We start from the raw sequence: 13,646 nt of genomic DNA on the forward strand, positions 1-13,646 counted from the left end.
ATTATTAAAGAAAAACCCTACAAGAGAAAAATATTTTTTGATTCTTTTTTTAGGAAAGAAATCTAAACAATAAACCAAAGAAAAATATTTTGAATTTTCATTTGATATCCTTGAAGAAATATTTCAAAATGAGAAATGAAAAAGATAAACAGAAAAAATTGTTTTTGGATTTCAACTTTTTAATTACCTAAAGGAGAAATTTTAAAAGATAAACAAAAGATAAGGTATTATTTCTTCTATGTACAATGTCCTAAAGTTCTTGTAAAATAAAAAGAATTTTTTTTCATTCATTTTTTATTAATTTCCCAAAGAATAACCTCAAAAGAAAATCTTTTTGGATTTTTAGAATTAATATCTTAAAGAAAACTTTTAAAGAGGTACTACAAGAAAACTTATAACGGAAATATAAAAATGCAAAATTTCTTTTTTTTTTTGACTTGTAACACATTTCCAAATACAAAATAAGAAATACAATAACAAAAGACTTGGCAAACTTAACTAGACTATTACAAACTCTAACATCACCTAAAAGACTAGATACTACTATACATGACTAGAAAGTAAAACATGAACAATTGACTCAAAAATATCAAATGGCTCCTCGGGCAGTTCCTGAATGCAGTGATCCTGGGGTATCTGTTATGCTCAAACTCTGGTATGTAGATCCACACCTGTATAAGAAAATTTAAACCAACACTATGTGAGACAATAACATTCCCTACTAGACACATGCAAGACATGATTGGGGCTATTTGCAAAATGGCTTATTTGGCCAAAAGGTGGCTAGAAGTGCAAAATTTGGCTAAGACCCCGCAAAGCCAAGAACCTAAGATTTACTAGGAAGACCGAACCCTATGTGGGTTGCCTACGTATCACACCCCGAAAGACGAGAATCAGGTTTGCGTAGTTCGTGCATATTGGATACGGGCGAGAATTAAAAAAAACAATTAACTTAGAGAAAACATATTTTCTTGCTTTTTCTTTTCAAAGAATGATGAAACATATAAAATCTTTTTGGATTTTTTTTCTTTTTTTGTTAAAAAAGAAAAATTTCCTGATTTTCGGAAAATGATGAAAAAAGTGCAAAATCTTTTTTTTTTGAATTTTCAAGCTCTTTTTTTCCTTAACAAAAATGTGACAGAAAACATAATTGAGCCCCACTCGCTTTATCTTCACACTTCAACCTCTCTTTTTTTCTTTTTTTTTTCATTTTTTTTATTTTTCCCTCAACTATCATTGGTCCGCCAAATGACCCTTTTACACTTGAATAAATGCAACTTGCAGCACATAGGATGCATCAAAATAGTCTTTTCATTTCGGGTACACCTGTCCTAGACAGACCCAACCCCTGTGTTGAGTCTCCAAAGTCAAATGCACGTGATGCAAACAAGCGTTCCTACTAGGGATCCAACATGAGGCTTTGTTATACTAGGTTTAAAACCTGGGTTTATTATTCTAGACATGGCTTACCCGAGCGGACAACTCGAGCCCAGGGGGGGGGGCAGCGTACCGGGAATACAGAAGCTTCACTGGCTTTGTAACTTGTCCGAACCTCATTCTAAAATTGGATAAGACTCTAGACAGAAGAGAAGTCACACGAAGTGCACACTCCCCAAATGATTTAGAAGACTTAGAGAGAAGAAGGGTTTCGTAGCAGTTTATATACAGTTCACAGAATATCAAAACGGTAAAAGCGACATTTAGCACATTAGGCCCAAACACGTAAAAATCAGATAATAAATAAAGCCAACTATAACAGATATTCTAAGCTCGAATTCTGAACCCTGAACAAGAGATTCTGGGTTCTTTTCCCCAGCAGAGTCGCCAGAGCTGTCACCCATCTTTTTACCTACCCCCAAAGGGGTATAAGGGAGTTTCTTCCAATTTAAGTGACAATCGAGACGGGATTATTTAAAATTTAGAGTCGCCACTTGGGGTAATTTATGATGTCCCAAGTCACCGGTTCAAATCCCGAATCAAGAAAAGATTGACTCTGTTTTATAGTCCGCGAACACAGAAATTCGGGCAAGGAATTCTGTTAACCTGGGAGAAGGTATTAGGTATTCATGGGTTACGTGGTTCTAGCACGGTCGCTCAACTATTATTATTGGCCTAATTATCTGATTTTAAAACACTTTTAAACCTACGTGCATTTTTTAACTTTAAAACTACTTTTAATATTTTTAAGGAATTATTTCAAGGTTATTTAGAACACATCACAATCCATGCTACATGAAATGCACCCATGATTCACGACACATTTTATTTAACCTTTTTGGAAATTAAAATCGGGTTACATGAAATGTACCCCGAATTTGGATTTACATGTCGCGACCATGCCACGGGAACCGTACCCATGGCCACGATAATTTATTATTTCCTCTAGGCTCTAACCAAAATTAAGATAATAGGAATAAGGTTGCTAAACATACTGAACTAGCACTTGATTGAATTAAGTCCACAACAGTCAGATATCTTCTACTATGTGTCATCCTTATCACTTTTCGGTTGAACGACACGGAGATAGCTAGCATTTAAAGCTAGACTTGCAAAATCCGACGATAAAGTTGACAATGGAGGACATCAAACTTTTCACATGGATTCTTTTGATCAAGTAAAAGAATAACAAATTCATTCCGAATGGAGCAGAGTATTAGTATCAAACATCAAAATACCACTTATTAGACAGAAAGCTCACACGATTAGATTGTATTTGGTACCTGTGAGAACAATTCAGCCAAACAAGTTAATGATTCTCCTTCACTTCTGCAAGACTTTTATTGCTGAAGCACTGATCACGTAATGGTACACAGAAGTACAGTGCCTAAGGAAGAATCTCACTCGACAACAACGATACAACTCAAAATTTTCAAACGAAACTCGATAAGCTTTCTTTATATACGCGGATCTCCAAACGATTACAACTTATCAGAATTCCGGAGATTGAACTCGAAAGAAAAATAAGAAAAGAACAAAAACAAATTCAAATAGGGAACGTGAGCTAAATTGGAACCTCGAACCAGAAACCTCGACTGGAAACTCCAGATCTCGAAAAATGTTGTCCCGGTAGCTACTCTACTAAAATTCACCGTTCCCCTCCGTAGTTATCTCCCTTCGCTACTTTTGTTTATCCAGAATCCCCTCCTTAGCTTCTACTTGGATTCTATCATACAAAAGGGTAATGGAATTGGTTTGTTGCGATGAGGCCTTGGTGGAATTGGGTGATCGCTTGTGTGAGGGAGAGACTAGGATTGTTGGTGACTGGTGTTGAGAATAAGAAGAAAAAGAAACACCGATGGGTGGCTGGTCCTGGAAATTCAAGGAGATGGGGGGTCATTTTTTTGGTGTTCAGCGGCTGCCTTCTCTCTTTTTTGTTGTACTTTGGGCTCTTTGTGTGTATTTTCCCTTTAGGTCCTTAGGGTCTTTTTATTTATTTTTTGTTCCAAAGAAGAGTCTAGAAGGGTCCCTAGGATTAACTTAATGTGTATTGGGTGTTGGGCTTAAGGAATGGGCTAGAAACTTAGGCCTTTATGACTAGCTATGCTTAAAATTAGCTTAATTAACTAAAAATCTATCCATATAGAAATATTATCAAAAATATTAATTAGCCCTACTTAAGTAAATAATTATTAAAATAAGACCGGCTGTTAAAACAAAACTATTTTTGGTATTTTTCAAGATTAAAAATGACTACAAAACATTAATGAACCTATTTTTTGTAATTTTCATTTTTATTGTAATGAAATAAAGTAAAAGAGTAAAAATTAGTTGAAATAGCTAATTAGGCCTAAATTAAATATTTACATGCTAAAATATGTAAAATCTTGGGGAGGGTAAAAAATCACATGTCTACAATGCCGACCGTAAGGTTCATGATTTGGCATTTATGGTCGGTGAGTGGGTATTGCTTCGAGTGTCGCCTATGAAGGGGATGGTGAGGTTTGGGAAGAAGGGCAAGCTTAGCCCTAGGTTCATTGGCCCGTTTAAGATTCTTGATCGAGTGGGAGAGGTGGCTTACAGACTTGCGTTGCTGCCGAGCTTATCAGCCGTGCATCCAATGTTTCATGTGTCCATGCTTCGGAAATATCACAGTGATCCATCCCATGTATTAGATTTTAGCACTGTCCAGCTGGACAAGGACTTGTCTTATGAGGAGGAGCCAATAGCTATTCTAGACCGGCAGGTTCGTCAGTTGAGATCTAAGAGTTTTCCTTCTGTTCGTGCTCAGTGGAGAGGTCAGCCCGTCGAGGCATCGACCTAGGAGTCTGAGTCTGATATGTGGAGCCGTTATCCCCATCTTTTCCCCAACTCAGGTACTTCCTTCTTATGTCCGTTCGAGGACGAACGACTGTTTTAGAGGTGGAGAATGTGACTACCCAAAAGGTCATTACTTGTTTTAGAAATGAATTATGCGTTCTAAGGCCTTAAAAACCTCTTTCAACATCACCTCAATTTGCGTGCGCAGTCCGGGCGCGTAGCCGGAAAGCCACTATTTGAAAATCTGTGAAAAATGAAGAATTTTGACTTTAAAATGAATTAAGTTGACTTCGGTCAATATTTTGGATAAACGGATCCAGACCCGTGATTTGACGGTCCCGGAGGGTCCGTAGGAAAATATGGGACTTGGGCGTATGCCCGAAATCGAATTTTGAGGTCCCAAGTCTGAGAAATGAATTTAGTAAAGAAATTGTTTTGCTGAATTAATTATGAAGTAAAGAAAGAAAATTTATGTTTGAAACCATTGGTATCGGGCCCATATTTTGGTTCCGGAGTCCGGTACACGTCTTATATATGATTTGAGTCGAACCTGTGAAATTTGGTAAGAAACGGACTTGAAATGACTTGAATCGGACCTTGTTTGGAAAAACTGGAAGATTTAATGTTCTTAAGAAATTTCATGATTTTGATGCTAAATTCATAGTTGTTGATGTTATTTGAGTGATTTGAATGCACGAGCAAGTCCGTATGATGTTTTAGGTTGGTGTGCATGGTTGGTTTGGAGCTCCGAGAGCTCGGATGAGTTTCGGATAGGCCACGAAGTGGAATTTTGACTTAGGATGTTGCAGATTTTGAACTGGTGTATTGCAGGCCTACAGGCTTTGCATTTGCAAAGCCTGGCTCGCAAATGCGAGATCGCATTTGCGAATGCTATGTCACAAATGCGAACTAGCCCAGGCAACAACTATCTCGCAAATGCGAGGTTCCCATCGCAAAATGACGATCCCCCCCAGCTACTACCTTAGTCGCAAATGCGACTCCTGTATCGCAAATGCGATTTCGCATTTGCGAGAGGTCTATCGCAAATGCGAAGAAGATCGGAAAATTTATTTGGTCACAAATGCGACATTTTGTTCGCAAATGCGAAGGCATCAGAATCCTAAAGGGTTCGCAATTGCGAACCCTAGTCGCAATTGCGATATCAGAGACATGTAAATTCACACTTAGACACATTTTCAACCATATTTCAGATCTTCTCAAAACATAAACTCTCTTGGGCGATTTTCCAAAGAAAACTTCTTCGCCAAATCAATTGTAAGTCAATTTTAACTCATTTTCTTCAATCATTTACATCTTTTCACATGATTTCAACTCAAAATCAATGATTTTCATGCGGGAAATTGAGTGTTTTGGATAGAATTTAAGTTTTTCAAATTTTGGGGATTTGGACCTCGATTTGAGGTCCGATTTCAAAATAAATTATATATTTGGGTTCATTGGGGAATGGGTAATCGGGTTTTAGTTCGAACCTCGAGTTTTGACCATGTGGGCGCGGGGGCAATTTTTGACTTTTTGGGTAAAACTTTGGGAAACTTATTTTCATGCATTTGAATTGATTCATTTAGCATTTATTGATGTAATTAAGTAACTTGTGGCTAGATATGAGCGAATTGGTGGTGGAATCAAGAGGTAAAGCGATAGTAGAGACTTGAATTATGTTCTGGCATCGAGGTAAGTGTTTGGTCTAACCTTAGCTTGAGGGATTAGGAGTTGAGTCCTATTTGCTACATGTTACTTTTTGAGTACGACGTATAGGCATGGTGACGAGTATCTATACGTTGGTGTGAAGCATGACCATGAGTCTTAAATTAAAATTGTTGAGTTCTGAATAAATACTATGAATGCCTAAGTTGTTGATTCTCTGAGTTGAACAAGGATTATGATTATCCTCGTGGAAATTACTTATGATTGAGTATTGGTGTTAGTTGAGGTAGTTAGATGTTGGAACAAGTTTGGTTATAGCTGATTTTTCCTTGCCGGGATATAATTACTTATACCGTCGATTCCCTTGCCAGGATATTGTTGTTTCTTTATTGATCCCTTGCCGGGACTCTTGTTGTGATTGGTGTTGAACTGTATATGTGGATCGGGTTGTGCGCCGCAATAATATTATATTTGGATCGGGTTACACGCCACAATAATATTATATTTGGATCGGATTGTGCGCCGCAACAATATTATATTTGGATTGGATTGCATGCCACAACAATAATATAATGGGATCGGGTTGCACGCTGCAACCGTGATAAAAGATATGGATCGGGTTGCATGCCGCAACAGAGTTATTATGTTTTGGGATCGGGGTTCGCGCCACAACAATTGATAATACGAAGTGTTCATAGATTGGTTACGAGTTCCTTATTGTTTTGCTTTAAATTCTAAATTGTTCTTATGCTTTTCTCTTAATTTACTGTTGGTACTAATATTCCCCTACAACATGTATCCCCTCCCATCTTTACTTGTTTATTCCTGTTTTGTTTTCCGCTGCATATTATATAACTGCACAAGTTTATTTGGTAGTCTGGTCCTAGCCTCGTCACTACTTCGCCGGGGTTAGGCCAGACACTTACCGGCACATGGGGTTGGTTGTGCTGATACTACACTCTGCACTATGTGCAGTTTCCGGAGCGGTAGCTTTTTGACCGTAGCATTGGTTAGCTGCATTCAGTCCAGCTAGAGATCCCGAGGTAGTCCTGCAGGCATCCGCAGGCCCGACGTTCTCTTCTATCTTTATATGTATTCTGTTTTGATTTACTTCCGATACAGATTGTACTTTCTTTCCAAACATTTGTATGTAGTATTCATAGACAGTCCATGATATTGTGACACTGGATTCCGGGTAGAGATGTATGTTGGCATTGTCGTACTAGTCTTGGTTAATTTATCAGATTAAGTCTTCCGCTTGTATTTAGTTATCGCTAATATTTCACTGTCGATTTCCTGTTGACTTAAATTGTTAAAAAGAGCTAATAAGAAGGGTTAGTGATCTTCTATTACGCGGTTTGCCTAGCTTTCACGAGTAGGCACCATCACGACTCCCAAGGGTGGGAAATATGGGTCGTGACATATTGGATATTGATGAACCGTTTGGTGGAAAAGTAATAGTTTGGGAGGTGATTTCTGTCAAGTACGATTAGTAGTTCCAAAATTGACGAAAGTAGAAACTGTAAAAGTTAGCTTACCCAAACTATACTTATGACCTCAAATAAAAAATATTCAAATGACAAAAAATATAAAAGTAAGAACAAATCCTACATTCAGTGACTTCATGCTTCGTGTCAGAAACAAAGAAGAGTATCCAATAAAAGATTATTTGGTTCTTCTAGAATACTTGGTTATCAACCCCAATAGTAATAGTAATGCATTTAATATGGAGAATATTTTCATCATTGGATTAAAACCCAATTTATAAGAATTGCATGATTGAAATTAAAAAGCTATCTTAGATAGCAAGAATGAATTTGTTGATCAACTAAATAAAAGGTTGATTGCTAAGTTTTATGGTAAAATAAAGTATTTTTTTAGTTTTGACTCATCAGAAGATGATACCAACAATTGCTACCAAGAAGAATACTTAAATACTTTTACACCAAATGGTCTTCTAACGTACATGTTTGTTGTTAAGTTCATTATTTCTTACATATGTTAGTGTGACCATATATATATATATATAATAGACTAAGTTAAAATTGATCTTCCACTGCATATAGGTTGATTTTGAAGAAAAATATGCCCGTCATGCTACTAAAAACTTAGATCCGCTGAATAGCTTATGTAATAGTACACATACAGTATATAGAAGTTTTGACAATAACGTCATACATGCAGAACTTATGATACTGATCAATGTGCTTCTAAGTATGTGTTTATCCTCGAATTCAACTTTCGTCTTCCGAAACTAAAGAATATCCTTCTAAATTTGTATAAAAATAATTTTCAGTAGATGGTGAGGACACGCGCTACCGGCCGGGGTAGACGACCACCAGTACCACCGGCTGTGGACACCAGAGGCCGAGGACACGGTCATGGTAGGGCCAGAGCAGCTAGGGTAGCACCTGCAGATCCACCAGCTGCCCCAGTTCAGGATCAGGTCCCAGTTATGGACGCTCCTGCAGCACTAGCTCAGGCACCAGCTGTGCCCATTGTGATTCTGGGTCTTTAGGAAGCCATGGATCAGATCTTATCAGTTTACACTGGCCTAGCTTAGGCAGATTTAGCCACTATAGCCGCAGCTACTTCTCATGCCGGGGAGGCAATCAGACTCCCACCGCTCGCACACCTGAGTAGGTCATGCAGGGACTTCAGACGTCGGGGCCACATCCAGCCCAGCCGGTTGCAACTGCTCAGGACTATGTAGTTCCTGCTATGCCGGAGGATGAGCAGCGTAAATTGGAGAGGTTTGGTAGGCTTCAGCCTCCGACCTTTAGTGGTGCAGAGGGAGAGGATGCCCAGGGTTTCTTAGATAAGTGCTAGAGGGTGCTTCGTACAGCGGGTATTCTGGAGACCAGCAGGGTCGCTTTCACTACCTATCAGTTTTCGGGAGTTGCCTTTACTTGGTGGGAGGCTTTTGAGAGGCATAGGCCTATTGGTGCAGTACCCCTTACCTGGCAGCAGTTCTCCATTCTCTTTCTGGAGAAGTATGTACCGCAGTCCCGCAGAAAGGAGCTGCATAGAGAGTTTGAGTGGTTGCGTCAGGGAGAGATGACTGTGATGCAGTACGAGATGTGATTCTCTGAGTTAGCTCATCATGCTATTTGGATGGTTCCGACCGATACAGAGAAGACTAGGAGGTTTGTGGATGGCCTCACTTATCAGCTTTGTATTCTCATGACCAGGGAGAAGGTGATTGGTGCTACTTTCGAGGAGGTTGTGGATATTGCCCGTGAGATTGAGTCAGTTCGTCGCCAGGAGCGCAAGTAGAGGGAGGCCAAGAGGCCTCTAGGATCTGGTAGTTATAGTGGTACTCCTTTGAGGGGTCAGTTTCAGCACGACAGAGGCCGTCCATTCAGGCATGCTTAGCCTGCTCACCCAGGTTATCGTGGGGCGTCATCGGGTCATGGTTCTCACAGTTCTCATCAGGGCCAATCATCACTTAGTGCCCTTCCAGCTCAGAGTTAGTCCCGTGCTCTATCAGTTCAGGGCTCTTCTATGTCGAGTGCATCTGGTAGTCACTCCGGTGTGAGGGGTTCTCTTCAGACCCCTTCTCTAGCACCTGAGAGTTGTTATGAGTGTGGTGAGATGGGTCATATGTGGAGGTAGTACCCTTGTCATCTTGCGAGTTCATCTCAGCAGAGGGATTAAACATCGACTTCAGCGCCAATTACTTCACCACCACCGCCCCAGCCAGCTAGGGGTGGAAGTCAGTCAGCTAGGGGTCGCCCCAGAGGGGGAGGTCGATCAGGTAGCGATCAGGCCTGTTTCTATGCACTTCCAGGCAGACCCGATGCTATTGCTTCAGGTGCTGTCATTACAGGTATTATTTCAGTGTGCCACAAAGATGCCTCTATATTATTTGATCCCGGTTCCACCTTTTCTTATGTGTCATCATACTTTGCTCGTTATTTGGGTACACCCCGTGAGTTTCTTGCTTCACCTGTTCATGTATCTACCCAGGTGGGCGATACTGTTGTTGTAGACCATGTGTACCGGTCGTGTGTGGTGGCTATTGGGGTCTGGAGACCAGTGTGGATATTTTACTATTGTGTATGGTGGATTTCGATGTCATTTTGGGCATGGATTAGCTATCTCCATGTCGTGCTATTCTGGACTATCATGCTAAGATAGTCACATTGGCTATACCGGGTGTGCCACGGATTGAGTGGCGAGGTATGACTGATTATGTTCCCAGTAAAGTGATCTCATTCTTGAAAGCCTAACATATAGTTGGGAAGGATTGTCTTTCGTATCTAGCCTTTGTGAGGGATGTCGGCACTAAGACTCCCAGTATTGATTCTGTTCCAGTTGAGAGGGATGTCGGTACTAAGACTCCCAGTATTGATTCTGTTCCAATTGTGAGGGATTTTCCCAATGTGTTTCCTGCAAACCTGCCGGGCATGCCACCGGATAGGGATATTGATTTCGATATTGACCTGGTGCCGGGCACTCAGCCCATTTCTATTCCGCCGTATCGTATGGCACCAACGGATTTAAAGGAATTAAAGGAGCAGCTTTAGGAACTCCTTGATAAAGGGTTCATTCGGCCTAGTGTGTCACCTTGGGATGCGCCGGTTCTATTTGTGAAGAAGAAGGATGGCACAATGAGGATGTGCATTGATTATAGACAATTGAACAAGGTAACAATTAAGAACAAGTATCCTTTGCCTTGCATTGATGATTTATTCGACCAGCTTCAGGGAGTGAGAGTGTTCTCCAAGATTGATCTCCGTTCAGGTTATCACCAGTTGAAGATCAGGGACTCGGATATTCTTAAGACAGCATTTAGGACCCGATATGGTCATTATGAGTTCTTGGTGATGTCTTTTGGGCTGACCAATGCCCTAGTAGTGTTCATGCATTTGATGAACAGTGTGTTCCGGCCTTATCTTGACTCATTTGTCTTAGTCTTCATTGATGACATTCTGGTATATTCGCGTAGTCAGGAGGAGCACGCGGAGTAATTGAGAGTTTTGTTACAAAGATTGGGAGAGAGGAGAAACTTTATGCCAAATTCTCCAAGTGTGAGTTTTGGATCAGTTCAGTGGCTTTCTTGGGGCACGTGGTGTCCAGCGAGGGTATTCAGGTTGATCCGAAGAAGATAGAGGCAGTCCAGAGTTGGCCCAGACCGTCCTCAGCCACAGAGATTCGCAGCTATCTTGGTTTGGCGGGTTATTATCGCCGGTTTGTTCAGGGATTCTCATCTATCGCATCGCCCTTGACCAAGTTGACTCAGAAGGGTGCTTCATTTGTATGGTCGGACGAGTGTGAGGAGAGCTTTCAGAAGCTTAAGAAAGCTTTGACCACATCTCCAGTGTTAGTTTTGCCATCAACTTCAGGTTCATATACCGTGTATTGTGATGCTTCGAGAGTTGGAATTGGTTGTGTATTGATGCAGGGGGGTAGAGTTATTGCTTATGTATCTCGTCAGTTGAGGCCCCATGAGAAGAACTACCCCATTCATGATTTGGAGTTGGTTGCCATAGTTCACGTATTGAAGATTTGGAGGCATTACTTGTATGGCGTATCTTATGAGGTGTTCATTGATCATCGCAGTCTTTAGCATTTGTTCATGCAAAAAGGATCTTAATTTGAGACAGCGGAGATGGTTGGATTTGCTTAATGATTATGATATCACTATATTGTACCATCCAGGAAAGGCCAATATAGTGGCTGATGCTTTGAGCTGAAAGGCAGTGAGTATGGGAAGTTTGGCATATGTTCTAGTTGGGGAGATACCTCTTGCAGTTGATGTTCAGGTCTTGGCCAATCAGTTCGTGAGGCTAGATATTTCGTAGCCCAGTCGGGTATTGGCTTGTGTAGTTTCTCGGTCTTCCTTATATGATCGCATTAGAGAGCGCCAGTATGATGATCCACACTTGCTTGTCCTTAAGGACAGAGTTTAGCATGATGATGCTAGATATGTGACCATTGGTGATGATGGGGTGTTGAGGATGCAGGGCCAGATTTGTGTGCCCAATGTGGATGGGCTTCAGAAGTTGATTCTAGAGGAGGCCCATAGCTCGCGGTATTCTATTCATCCGGGTGTCGTGAAGATGTATCAGGATTTGAGGCAATACTATTGGTGGAGGAGAATGAAGAAAGACATTATGAGATTTGTAGCTCGGTGTCTCAATTGTCAGCAGGTGAAATATGAGCATCAGAGACTGGGTGGCTTGCTACAGCGGATGGATATTCCAGAGTGGAAGTGAGAGAGGATCAATATGGATTTTGTAGTTGGACTTCCACGGACTTTGAAGAAGTTTGATGCTATTTGGGTGATTGTGGATCAGCTGACCAAGTCCGCGCACTTCATTCCTGTGTGCACTACCTATTCTTCAGAGCGGTTGGCAGAGATCTATATCCGGGAGATTTTTCGTTTGCATGGTGTCCCGGTTTCCATCATTTCAGATAGGGGTACTAAGTTTACTTCGCAATTTTGGAGGTATGTGCAACGAGAGTTGGGTACTCAGGTTGAGTTGAGCACAACTTTTCACCCTCAGACGGACGGCCAGTCCGAGCGCACTATTAAGATATTGGAGGACATGTTGCGTGCTTGTGTCATTGATTTCGGAGGGTCATAGGATCAGTTTCTATCGCTTGCAGAGTTTGCTTATAACAACAACTACTAGTCGAGTATTCAGATGGCTCCATATGAGGCTTTGTATGGGAGGCGATGTAGATCTCCAATTGGTTGGTTTGAGCCCGGTGAGGCTAGGCTACCAGGGATAGACTTGGTGCAGAATGCTTTAGAAAAGGTGAAGGTGATTCAGGAGAGGCTTCGTACAGCGCAGTCGAGATAAAAGAGTTATGCTGACAGGAAGGTTCGAGATGTGTCCTACATGGTTGGCGAGAAGGTTTTGTTGAAGGTTTCATCCATGAAGGGTGTTATGAGATTTGGAAAGAAAGGGAAATCGAGTCCTCGGTCCATTGGGCCTTTTAAGGTGCTTTGGAGGATTGGGGAGGTGGCTTATAAGCTTGCTTTGCTGCCCAACTTGTCGAGTGTGCATCTGGTATTTCATGTTTCTATGCTTCGGAAGTATGTTGGAGATCCGTCTCATGTTTTGAATTTCAGCACGGTTCAATTGGATGATGATTTGACTTATGATATGGAGCCAGTAGCTATTTTGGGTCATCAGGTTCGAAAGTTGAGGTCGAAGGATATAGCTTCAGTGAAAGTGCAGTGGAGAGGTCGGCCCGTGAAGGAGGCTACATGGGAGACCGAGCGGGAGATGCGGAGCAGATACCCTCACCTGTTTGAGGTTTCAGGTATGTTTCTTGACTCGTTCGAGGATGAACGTTTGTTTAAGTTGGGGATGATGTGACGACCCGGATAGTCATCACATGAGTTACCGCTCTATTTCCCCCATTTATGCTTCTTTATGCTTTGTTATCCGTATTTTGTGGTATCGGGTTGGTCGGATCGAATCCGGAATGTTTTTGGTAAGGTTTGAGACACTTAGTCTCTTTTAAGGAAGTTTAAGTTGGAAAAGTCAACCGAATGTCGACTTATGTGTTAGAGGACTCGGATGTGAGTTCCGGTGGTTCGGTTAGCTTCGGGAGGTGATTTGTGGCTTAGGAGTGTGATCAGAATGAAATTTGGAGGTTCGTAGTAGATTTAGGCTTGAATTGGCAAAGTTGATATTTTGGCGATTTCCGGTTGGTAGGCGAGATTTTGATATAGGGGTCAGAATGGGATTCCGAGAGTTGTAGTA

This window comes from Nicotiana sylvestris, chromosome 8 (assembly GCF_000393655.2).
Source record: "Nicotiana sylvestris chromosome 8, ASM39365v2, whole genome shotgun sequence".
Classification (NCBI taxonomy): Eukaryota; Viridiplantae; Streptophyta; class Magnoliopsida; order Solanales; family Solanaceae; genus Nicotiana; species Nicotiana sylvestris.